The sequence below is a fragment of the Nilaparvata lugens genome, chromosome 5 (assembly GCF_014356525.2).
Source record: "Nilaparvata lugens isolate BPH chromosome 5, ASM1435652v1, whole genome shotgun sequence".
Classification (NCBI taxonomy): Eukaryota; Metazoa; Arthropoda; class Insecta; order Hemiptera; family Delphacidae; genus Nilaparvata; species Nilaparvata lugens.
Genome location: NC_052508.1, coordinates 54,595,881 through 54,609,389, shown reverse-complemented (window position 1 = coordinate 54,609,389; position 13,509 = coordinate 54,595,881). Strand labels below are relative to the sequence as shown.

The 13,509-nt window shown below is 33.7% G+C and overlaps 1 protein-coding gene across 19 annotated transcripts in view; it reads left to right on the top strand.

Annotated features, from left to right (window-relative positions):
- Positions 1 to 274: 274 nt before the first annotated feature.
- LOC111056280 (potassium voltage-gated channel protein Shab) overlaps positions 275 to 13,509 on the top strand; it is a 127,648-nt gene continuing 114,413 nt past the window's right edge. For 11 of the 19 annotated variants that reach the window (XM_039428789.1, XM_039428783.1, XM_039428778.1 and 8 more), the window contains exon 1: positions 278 to 531. The gene's annotated coding sequence lies outside the window, so the exon portion shown is untranslated. Of the gene's footprint in view, positions 532 to 13,509 lie in introns of all 19 variants that reach the window. The other 8 variants (XM_039428791.1, XM_039428781.1, XM_039428774.1 and 5 more) reach the window with 2 other exon arrangements.

Genomic DNA, 13,509 nt, shown 5'->3' with positions numbered 1-13,509 from the left:
CTGAGCATCATAGTCTTCACAGTTTCCAATAAATGGAAAAACTATTTGCATTTGAAACCGTATAACTTGATCCAAAAGTTTGTAGCCTGGAGAATAAATATTTAGTTGAGTGAGTTAGGGTGCAACAAGCAGCTAGCACAACAGCAATAGGGGTGTCAGGTGAATGAAGAAGCTGTGGGTATTGGGTGAACAGAGGAGCAGTGGCAGAGCAGGCCGACAATAATAACTGCGCTGCGTCTGCGCCGGGACGCGTCAGTTCGCATGCGTGAGCTGTCGAGTACGCGGACTCCTTCCAGTCAGAGTGGACGACTCGGGACGTCGACGACTGTCCGCCGCGCGAACTGCGAACCGTTTCGTCGTAACAGCGACCCGAACGTTCCTCTCTCACTCCTTGGGCCCCTGCTACAAACGACAATCTAGTGCGAGGAACCAGCTTGTCGCCGACTTCGACGTAACGGTAAGCTGAAAGGGACGTCGTGGTCCCCTCTCCCTGAGCCCTGCACTGCAACCTACCTGTGGAGGACCCCTCAGGTAAATTAATATTTCACTGCTATCGATTGCAGTCGCTTATCGTTTATTGCAGTCGGCTGCTGACTGCAGGTTGAACACAATACAGTTGCTTGCTCTAGAACTCTGCGTAGACATAGAGCATAATCTATCTTTTCTCAATGTCGTAGTGCACCTATCACTACAACAATAGATTCAATACTAGATTGGTATTCTATGCCACAACATACTGCACAACAATCAATCAATAGAAATCCAACTCAGAACGGAGAAATTAATTACCTATCACACTACAGCAATAGATTCGATATTGGTTATTCTATAGGACATTGGTTATTCTATGCTACAACATACTGTACAACGAGCGTTGAATCAATAGAAATCTAACCCAAAACACAAATATGGAGTTACCTATCTCTACAACAATAGATTCGATACTGGATATTGGTTATTCGATGTTAAAACATACTGCACAACGATCAATCAATAAAACCCAACTCAAAACACAAAGACGAAGCTACCTACCACTGCTACAATAGATTCGATTCTGGATATTGATTATCCTGTACAACATACTGCACAACAATCAATCAATAGATACCAAACTCAAAACACGTAAATGAAGTTACCTATCACTACAAAAATAGATTCGATACTAGTTATTGGTATTCTAAGCTACAACATACTGCACAACGTTAAATCAACATAAGTCCAACCTAAAACACAAAGATGAAGTTACCGTACCTACAACTACAACATCAGATTCGATACTTGGTTGTTTTATGCCACTTTGCCACAACATACTGTTCAACAGTGAATCAATAGAAACCCAACTCAAAGCACTAGAATTAAAGTTACCTATCACTACAACAAATTATTCTATACTAGATATTGGTTATTCTTTGCTAAAACATACCTCACAAAAATCAATCAATAGAAACTCAATTTATAACATAATGATGAATTTACTCAGGTGCACTTACCGAAGTGACAGGTTAATCCTCTAGACCTAAAACAGCACTACACTATTTCAATATAATCCTGAAGCTGTTTTCGAAATCTTATGTGAGAGATCATACATTGTTTGACGTTGCTTTGAATGGGTAGTTTGATGTTGATGGTAGCACCAGAGAATAGCTATGCGTTAGTATGTAACTATTGTCACCTGGTCATATGGGACATATATATGAATCATATATTTATCTCATATTGATCAGGATTTTAGAGTTTTAATTTAGAAAAGTTTAATGAACAATGTTTTTGTCTTTGAACAGTTTTTGTCATCGACAGAAAGATTGTTTATTTCATTTGTTATCAAAATTATTGTAGCTTCTATTTTGTTTTTGATAACAAACGTGCTCGCTTGTGCGACTGATAAAAATATGTATTTGAAATGGCTTCATGTTTGGCATTGACTGAGTTATATATTAATACCCAAAAATTTTACTTGTGTGTGTGTGAGCTCGTTCGTGAGGACTGTGAGTAAAGTCCGGCTGTTCTGGTGAAGGGGATAGATTTTGTTCTTGTTTTATAATACAGTTTTCCTGTCACAGTTCGGGCAGTTTAAAGAGAATTGTATTATTAAATAGGAAGGGATCTGAACCCACTTCATTAGATCAGTTTTTTTTTATTTTTAATTAATAATTAACGTCGCGTTTCAACCAGTGGATGCCAAATTGGGAAGCCATTATCAAAAAGGTAGGTGACTACTGAGTCATTTGTTTTAAATTTTCCATAACCACAACAAAATGAATTTTCACTAGCAGTAAGCGAGTAGCCCTTGAAATTTCATCTGTTTATTATTATTTCGTTATTTTCTAATTATAATTATAATTTTGTACAAATAATTTATTGTTTTGTTTTAATTATCAAAAACCAGTACGATCATTTCTTGTTTTTCATTTTCCCACCCTTACATACTCGGTGAAGGCAGATCTTGCTTACATATTTGGTGGAGGCTCAAGGGTTTTTAATCCAGCTTTTAAAATTTGGACTTTTCCGGTTACCTCATTGAAGATTCAATTTTTGTGGTTGCATTTTTCATTATTAAATATATGTTTTTATTTCAGTAAAATTATGGGTGAAATAGTTGAGTTTGAACCTTACGGTACTGTAAAAACAGTTTGTAGGATGAATTTCGAGGATTTATTGAATTGGAATATTGTGGAACAAAAAATTGATTGCTAATAATGGATTTTAACGGATGGAGAATGATGATTATAATTGAACAGATTAATTTTGAGATTCACGATATTGGAAGATTTACGATTATTATTGATTTTGAGATTTTGAATTGCAAAAGCTATGACAATTGAAGATTTTGTACGATTGCAAGATTTATTATCAATTCTTATTAGAAAGAATTAGATATTTATGATGAGATGAGAAATTAATGATTATTAAGATATGATTGAATAGGATAAATTTATTATTATTGGAGAGATATCGATATTTGAGATATGGGGAATTTATGATTATTGAAACCGGATTAATTGGAAATTTATTATTTATTATTGAATAGAATTGGATTGGAACAGATTAACAATGGAAAAACTTAGACCGTTACTATTACCGAAATTTTTTGATGGAAAAGATGAAGAATTTGACATTGATGATTTCTTCAACTATTTTGAAAAGGTTGCCTTGGCCAACGGCTGGGATGAAAAGGATAATTTATTATACTTGCGGTTTTGTTTGAAAGGAAGTGCTGAGAAATATTTTTATGTTATTGAGAACGATTTGACTCAACAGAACAAATTTGAATATATGCCAGTGAAAGAAAAATTGGTTAATTTCTATCGATCTCCTCTCAAATTGTGGAAACTAGAAAAGGAATTAGATACTTGTAGCATGGAATTTGACGAAGATGGCAGAGATTTTGTAGCACGAGTCTTATCCCTGTGTAGAAAAGTAGATTCGAATATGCATGAATCTCGGATTATCAGGATAATTTTAAGAGGTTTGTCTTCAAATATATTTGAAAGAATTATAATGTTATCAAATACTAACATTGTAGAATTGTTTAAAAATGTTGAGAAATATGAATTATCATGTCAGTATTTGAATGAGTGGAAATTTGGACAGGTGCAAGTAATTGATGATATTATGGAACCAGAATTTGAAGAACTATTGGAAATCGGAAATGAGTTTGAAATTGAGAATTGTTTAGAAAATGCTATTATCTCTGATGATTTTGATTCTTGTAATTATTATGTTTCAAATGAAGTGGATGTATATTGTCATGTTAGTAACTTCGAGATTGAAAATGGGTTGGATGAAGTTCTTATTTGTAATGATTGTGATTTGAATGAGGAAGATATAATTTACAAAGAGGATAAAGATAGGGAAATGATTAAGGAAGAGTTATCAGATTTATCGGAAAGTGATTTGGATTTCTCTTTTACGATTGATAACAGGCCGTTTGAACATTTTGTGAACTCTGGTATGCGTAATGATTGTGAATCTAGAGGAGTCAAGATGCATCAGAATGTTAGTCTCGTGAATAATAGGACTAATAGAAAAAGAAGACGTAAGAAATGTAAAGTTTGTGGTAAACATAATCATTTTACGCGGAATTGTTTTTACAACGTTAATTATGCTTATCGGGTTTATAAAAGGATGCATAGAATTTGTGAAAAAGAAGGCTATGATATTAGAGTGTGTTCTTTTGATGGCAGAAAGTTTTCGGAAAATGCTAGACGTAAGAAAGCATATTTTACTGATAGGACACAGGAGTTTAGTACTAGGCATATTGATGAAAATGTTTTAGACGGCGGTCCATCAAATATTGATAATTCAAGGAATGAATTAGGAGGTTGTATAGTCACTGAATCAGGTTCTACTTTGGAAGGTGTTAGGCACAATGGGATATATGTTAGAAGAAAATATTCTAATACGGATGATAAGAAATATTCAATCTTCTATAAATACGAGATTGATCTTGGAGATATTAAAATTAATTATAGCCAGAAATGTGGATCAGCAAATAATGGTGTTAAACGAAAAATTTCGGACTCATGTTCAGAGTTGAAAACTGATATAGATATAAAGGTTCCGGAATTTACAGTTCAAGACGTAATATCGTCAGATATATTTCACAAAGTAGATCTTCCAAATTCTTGGGGAGATGTTGTAAATTCCTCTAGTTTTGTTTTTTTTATATTATTTGGCTGGTTAGGGTTTTTAACTTTATTCTGTGCATATTTAGGCATCAAGTTGTATGTGTGTAAATTATCTGCTGTAACGGTAGCACAACCCAAGATACATATAATCGATAGTTAAGAGTTATATAGTTACTTTTTGATGGATTAACTGTTTTATTGTTTTTTTTTCTTGACTATATAGTTATGAGTCATAATGTACTTATAAAGTTTTTTTTCGATTTTTATTGCAGCTTTTGAAGTAGTTCAATGTTGATTCACAAATAAATTATTGTCAATTGAGATTTTCTTTTCATAATAAGTTGAATATTCATGTACGTCTTTTTTTTCAAGATGAGATTAAATTAAAGTGCAATGTATATTAATGTGTATAATATTGAAAGTTAGTTTCATATATATCAATGTTATTGTGCAGCATAGTTTCATTTTGAATTTGATTTGAATGTTTGTAATTTAGTTTGAGTAACCTACCTTTCTATGTAAAAGTTTGATTTCAATGTATTATAGTAGCATTATCAAGTCAATCAGGCACACGTTTGTTTCCCGAGTATATTATTTTGTTTAATCATTATTTATTTTTTTTGTTCCCCTCTTGACTACAGACTCGGGGACGAGTCTTTCAGCGGGATGGGTGATGTGTCACCTGGTCATATGGGACATATATATGAATCATATATTTATCTCATATTGATCAGGATTTTAGAGTTTTAATTTAGAAAAGTTTAATGAACAATGTTTTTGTCTTTGAACAGTTTTTGTCATCGACAGAAAGATTGTTTATTTCATTTGTTATCAAAATTATTGTAGCTTCTATTTTGTTTTTGATAACAAACGTGCTCGCTTGTGCGACTGATAAAAATATGTATTTGAAATGGCTTCATGTTTGGCATTGACTGAGTTATATATTAATACCCAAAATTTTACTTGTGTGTGTGTGAGCTCGTTCGTGAGGACTGTGAGTAAAGTCCGGCTGTTCTGGTGAAGGGGATAGATTTTGTTCTTGTTTTATAATACAGTTTTCCTGTCACAGTTCGGGCAGTTTAAAGAGAATTGTATTATTAAATAGGAAGGGATCTGAACCCACTTCATTAGATCAGTTTTTTTTTATTTTTAATTAATAATTAACGTCGCGTTTCAACCAGTGGATGCCAAATTGGGAAGCCATTATCAAAAAGGTAGGTGACTACTGAGTTATTTGTTTTAAATTTTCCATAACCACAACAAAATGAATTTTCACTAGCAGCAAGCGAGTAGCCCTTGAAATTTCATCTGTTTATTATTATTTCGTTATTTTCTAATTATAATTCTAATTTTGTACAAATAATTTATTGTTTTGTTTTAATTATCAAAAACCAGTACGATCATTTCTTGTTTTTCATTTTCCCACCCTTACATACTCGGTAAAGGCAGATCTTGCTTACACTATGTAACCATTGATTGGTTATCCTATGGTAGCAAGTACTCAAATGGCAAACTAGTGTTTAATGTTGTGTGGTGTTCGACCATGAACTCAAGTTCTGTTGCCGATTCCCACAAACTTAAGTTCTGTTGTAGACACCAACGAACTTAAGCTCTATTGTAGATTTCTATAAACTCATAAGGATTGATCGATCTTGATTTTCGTGTCAAGTAAATGTGACTGCACCCAAACCCGTAAGAATAAGTACGAATGAGTTCATACGATTTCCAGACTCGCAATATCGATCTCATTATTTGGAATAATATCAATTGAGGTTATATTTCGAACACTCGACTTTGAAGAGGAGGATTTGAATTTTGGGAGATGTGTATCAATGTGGGCAGTGATCAATAAAACAAATTCATCTTCTTTGATGAAAACGAGTCTAATGTACAGAATTGAAATCTATAGAGTACATAGAAGAATCAAGAATACTTTCAATCCTATTCTTTTTTATTGAGCCACTTGACTGAGAAATTGGCTATGTTACAATCTGAAATAATAATTGACCTGAGAATTGAGAATCTTACTCCTATTGGTTACCTACGATTCCTTCTAGATGAGCTTTTACTCGAGACCCAATGGAGAGCTCTGGAAAGGAAGCACTGTGTAATTGAAAGACCTCTGAGCAGGGATTGTCCATTCCACACAGTGATTGTAGAGTATAGTCATAGCTAATACTGCATTACTCTTCCAGTTCTACAGCAGAGTACGTACTAGAAACTAGAACGTTTTATGGTAACAAAATAATAAGACTCCTCAATGTTTGTTTCCATCACGAACTGCTAATGAACTGTTAATGATCATTTTTGAAATATTAAATTATGACATAGCAGTCAAATATTTATAAATAAAATCTTTTAGCTTCTACTCACATTTGTGAAGTAGATTCACTATCACCGAAGCACCCAACACGAGCTTGAAGCCCATCAGTGGAAATATATATTATTAATATAGAACAAATTTTTTGCTTTGTATTGAAAAATAACAAAAGTTTCTTCGTATCATCTTAGTGACAACAGTCTCTGTTATACGTTATTCTTTTCACTTTTGAAATAATAAATCGCGACATATCAGTCAAATATTTTTATTAATAAAAGCTATTAGCTTCTACTCACATTTGTGGAGCGCTTTCGGACACTAGGCCCTTCATCAACACTCTAGTGAGTAGAAGCTAATAGCTTTCATTAATAAATATTTGACTGCTATATCACAATTTAATATTTTAAAAGTGAAAAGAATAACGTATAACAGAGACTGTTGTCAATAAGATGATGCAAAGAAATCATTATTTTTCAATACAAAGCAAACAATTTTTTTCATATTAATAAATATATTTCCACTGATGGGCCTGGCCTCAAGCTCGTGTTGGGTGCTTGCTTGATAGTGAATCATAGAGATAATGCAGCCCTAGACTGGAAATCGAATGAAAACACTAATTTTAGGTCTCCATGCAGGTATTACTCTAATGGTCATCTTATTGTTGATATTCTAAAGTGTTCATGATTACTTAATTTATCTGGTCTTTGTTCAAAACAATCGGAATTCACCCTCAGAAAATATGATTATAGACCTCATAATGCTGATAACCAATATGGTGCTTATGAACTTGGTACACAATGAACGAGATGGGATACCATGAACCCTGGGGAATCTGATGATTAACCTGTAGCTTCCGCATAGTGGTATGTGCAGGTATATCCACAGGTTATAATTCAATTATTGAGGTACCCAACACTGATGGGAAATCAGTTGGCTCTATGCATGTGAGTTTGGTGCAATCATTACTGACCAGACAGCTCGTATAGGGGACTCATAGGGGACTCATAATGTTGAAGAGATTACATTGATGTCAACAACTCAGACCAAATCAAATCTTCCTTGAAAGCCTAAAATATAAATATAGCAATGTGTTGTTTTCCGCTTCTCCCTATTTCACCAGTCTTAAAAAGAAATGTTCCAGCTTCTTACTTGTAGGTACATAAGGTTTGAGATGTTTCAATTAAAGCATAATATAGTTCAAAGATTTTTTACTATATTGGTGAGCAAGGTTCCTTATTAAATATGAATATTGTGGATAAGTTACATATGAAATGTTCTATAACTTATATTAAAATGTTCGAATATTTGTTACGACATTAGTGATCAAAATTCCTTAAAGTTGTTCATCTGGGAATTGACATTTTAATTATTGACATATCTCAACATCTTATCTCTTCGTTCGATAAGCAAAGGTATATTCATTCTTCCTTTTTCTTACTAAACTCATTTCAATTCGATCAGTTAATGTGAATATTATTTGTGGAGACTATTGAGACATCCATTGCTCATGGAGAAGTACAGAAGTACAGAAGTACAGAAGTACTTTCATATCAGATATAATCATTCTTGAATTATTAATTGTTCTATAAATATTCTTGTAACCAAAAGCTGATAACAGTACAAACAAATTTCCAAACTTTTCATACTTCGGGTTTAGCCTTGGTGACTGACTGATCTACTCCAAAAATGTTAATTCAAAATTGTGAACTTTTCGAATGTAGTAGTTTATTTTTGATTATGCTACTTTTTGAACATTAGAGTGATGATTTTCACTTTCCTTGCCCTATTACCATAGGTAAGGAAAGTATTACTTTCCGAAAAAGTTAAGGCACCCAAATTTCCAAATTTCTATACGGTTCAAGGTCCCCTGAGTCCAAAAAAGTGGATTTTGGGCATTGGTCTGTATGAGTGTATGTGTACACGATATCTCATCTCCCAACTAATGGAATGACTTGAAATTTGGAACCTAAGGTCCTTTCACTATAAGGATCCGACACGAACAATTTTGATCAAATGCAATTCAAGATGGCGGCTAAAATGGCGAAAATGTTGTCAAAAACAGGGTTTTTCGTGATTTTTTCGGAAACGGCTCCAACGATTTTGATCAAATTCATACCTAAAAAAGTTATCGATAAGCTCTATCAACTGCCACAAGTCCCATATCTGTAAAAATTTCAGGAGCTCCGCCCCATCAATGCAAATAGATTCCCAATTATCAGGCTTCAGATACAATTGAAACAAAAAAAATCAAGTGGAGTAGATTGAGCATGAAAATCTCTACAATTAATGTTGAGTAACATTTTCACCTAAAATTGAAAATAAGCTTTAAATTCGAGAAAATGTGATTATTCAATTGCAAATTATTGTTGATTCTATTAAATCATTCACTATGAAGAGATAGCAGACCTCATGTGTGTCTCCAGCGTTATTGCCCTGTCACCAGCTGGCTCAAATCTTTGAATAGTAGGTAGACTTGAGATGCGCGGGAACACTAGCGTCAGGTGATCAATTTTCATAACAGCAAGGAAAGTTGTGTGAGTGAGCCACACCAGATCTTTGAATATTAAAGTGATGCTTTTTTAAATAAAAATTTTGTTTCTTGTTACGTTTTGACTGTAGATCTTTAAAAATGTGACACATAGTCACATTCATCTCCTCTCTCCATTCATGACATCATTATGAATGGAAACTTCAGATACTGTTGATGAGATTTGCCATTAGTGATATCCATCCATAATGAAATACTGGAATGTTGTCTAGAAAGATCTTGAATTTATTGAAAAATTACATACATACTTTCTTCAGTGTGAGAATTCAAAACTGTTTAGAGTTCTCACCCTGAAGATGACACCAATAGTGTTGAACATGTATGTAATTTTTCAACAAATTCGTGATATTTCTAGACAATATTCCAGTATTTCATTATAAACGAAAACGTTTGTATTATCATTCATCCCCTCAGCATCACCTGAGCTTCAAATACTTAGAAAGTTGTCGTTGTAAATTAACTAATGTAGGTCCTATAAATACATTTTTTCACATTTTCAAGAGTAGTGGTGTTTTCAATATGTTTTAATTTGTGACAAAATCAGGAAATAGAAGAAGTTTTGGGTAATAGCCTGTTTTTTCTTTTTCGACTATTGTATTGTTTGCTCTATCCAATGAATGAAATAATAAGTTCCTAGTTCAGTAAGCTGCTTAACGGATCAGTAAGCTTGTACTATTGAATACGGAGTACCATTGAATTGTCGGAATCATTCTGTGAACATAAAACAGATCCAGATAAAAAATGCTCTACCACTTTTCCTTCTAATTTATCCTCATGTCTTAGAGGTCTTATTCCTTCCTGTACTGTTGACGTCTCTGGGAACAACAGTAGAACTGAATTGGAAACTTGCATGCGAGATATGTATGCAAAGTTATTCAGGAAAGACTGAGTGAGGGTTGTATTTGTCGAACAATTCCGTCCAGGAAGGATAACTTCTAGTAGAGAAGCCGGCCATAGCCTCAGCCCGAGTGTGTTCTCTTGGCTATCGATTGCTACTGAAAAATTAATAGGCGACCTTGCTACTCGACAAACAGCATGCGGACATGCGCAAATCACGTTATCTTTGCGACAGGGTTTGCGCAGCACCTAATTGACATAGAACATGACCATCAAGCATGCCATCGTCCACTGACTGTCCCATTGTTCTCATTCAAAGTAACATCTTTCACGGTCTTCAATCATGCATCAAATTGACAAAATTGGGCTAACGTCTATTGGGAATTCTAACTTATTTTTTAAAACCTACATCATCATTGGAAAATTAATATCTTTTTCGTTTTTTAATTGCTTCCTAGAAGCTAAATTGTTGCATTGTTTTTGCTAACCTAATAGATAAATAAATAAATAAATAAATAATAGGATATTTTGGGAATGGATAAACTTTCATTCCCTGTTTACTATTTACTGGCTAATCCATTTTTCTCAGATTTTCGAGCTTTATTGAATAATTAGCAAGTAACACGAGCAAGGGTCTAATAAAAAACTTGACGTAATGAAATCTTGAAGAATTGTAAATATGCCTATAACCATCCTTGTTGAATTGAGCATTTATATGCAAAATATTAAGTTAAGTAGTTCAGTATTTCAGACGTCATTCGGGAATTTCTTATATCATTCGTGTATAAGCCAATTCATTCCTTCACTTTATTATAGATGATTAAAGACGAATGAATTGAACGGAAAAACATTACAAATTTGTAAAACTGTACTGTCTTTTTTGGTATCACTTATTGGAGAATTTGCGAGCACTGTCATTATCCTCAAGAATAATTAAATTTTCTTAATTGAGTGATCAATTTAAATCATTACACATCGTATGCTCTTGATCAACCATATAGTATTATCATAGAGAAAAAATAGCATAAACTGATATCTCCATGGTAAAGGTCGTTTATGATCCAAATTCGAAGCCGATTTCATGTTAACTTTATCTTGAAACTCTATCATTTCTCAATGGTATTATAGACAACTGAATTTTATATGCGATTAAACTTCTGTTTAATGAGGTCTCAGAGCCTCATCAAAAGTATTTGAGAGACGTATAAACTAGGGATGGGTATCGATACATCGATGTTTAGAAACATCGATGTTTCAACATCAAACATCGATGTCTACTGTTCAATATTTTTCACTTATCGATGGTTTTACCTAGACATCGGTCATTCGATGTTTTTCCCAACAAAAAGGAATTTTTCAATCAGGCTCTCTGTATTTTTATATGAGACTGTTGGATACTCTTGAAGATTTACATAACTGTGGCCCTTGTCAAGGTTAGATACCTATTTATAATTGAATAAGAGGTCGGATTTTTCGTTTCTTAGGAAGAAAGAGTTTTTCTTATTACAAGTGCTTTCCTCAACATACGTTTAATACCAATTATTAATCTAGCTCTGGAATAGAGGTCCTCGTATTGTATGGAGTGTAGATAGACATAAAAAACACCTCTATTCATCCTCATTTTCTAAATAAAACTATCGGGTATTGAATGAATACGATTATGAGTAACAATGATTGCTAAAATTAGCTTAGGATGAAATCCCAAGACAGAATCTTCGAGGATATCCCGAGAGGTTTCTGACTCAACTATTATTGGATTTTCTTTTTTATATTCGATCCGTTGATAACGTAGAGTCTGATTACCTACAACTACAAACAATTTATTAACTTACAGTTTCGTTGCTGCCAATCAATAATATTCCTTTATTGTTAACTACTTTTTAAAAGCTCTGTCCCTTTCTTTTACATGTACATAAAAAAGGAAATTGATTTCACTATCTGAGTTACTCTAAGGATATAATAGTCTTCCGTAAAATGTACGGCAACACGTCGATGTTTAAAACATCGATGTTTACTGTTCGATGTTTTTCACTTATCGATGTTCAGGAGAAAAAAAATCGATGTTTTGTCTTTCGATACCCATCCCTAGTATAAACGTCTTAAGAGCAGAGGAGGATTTAAAGGAAGTTGAGAGAAAAATACGCGATGAAGATGATGAACGATATAACCATAGCTGTCATAGTCAACGATGGTTAGCCATCCATTCACACATCGTGGTGTTCCTCACCTTCGTTCATGATTGCACTGCAACCACAAGCATCACCACATACTGCGGTTTCAAGCTTTATTATTTATTCCACACATCTGTAACCCATTGATTTGATGGTTTCAGTGCTAAAATGGATGTTTTTGAAGATTCTTGCTTGATTTAATTGTCCATCATCTTTTAGTATCCTCTGTCTCAGTTCATCTACCCTAGAATGAACAATCTATATCAATAACTATTCTCTTCTAATACCTTTTGTTTTACATTGCCTAGTCCACCCCCCCCCTACCATCGGAAAATCAAAGTTGACTCAGTATTTCACATCCACACATCATTGTTGTAATTATTGCATAGCTTTAATTAATGTTTTTGAAGATTCTTACTAAATTTAATTGTCCTTTATTGTCTAGTATTCTCTGTCTCAGTACTACTACCGTATAATAGGCAATCTGTAACTATTCTTTGCTACTACCTAATGTCCTACATTGTTCTGTACACCTCCCTACCTTCGATCAATCAAATTTGACAAAGTATTCTGCCTTTATCACTATAGAAATCTATCACCATAGCCAACTATACTATCGTTGCTCCTTGTATCACTATATTATCGTTCTACTCCAACATGAAATTACTATCAACATGGAACCACTGTTCAACTGATTTGCAGCATTTATTTGGGATTTTCGTTAAATAATAATTATATATTAATTAGCATTTGAATAAATGCATTCTCTATTTAATTCCATCTGTAACTGGTTGGCCGCTGTGGCTTCGCCTAAAATGAGCGCTGCTATCCAGAGATTGTCAGTTTGGTGTAAGGGTAAGCATTCCTGACTAGCAATTGGGAGGTACCGGGTTCGATTCCCGGGCTGGCAACTAATTTTTGGATAGTAGTTCTCATCGAATTTCCATCTAGCTGTTAACCCTGTTGTCAATGTCTGCAGTAGCAGAGGTCTTCGGGGTGATTTGC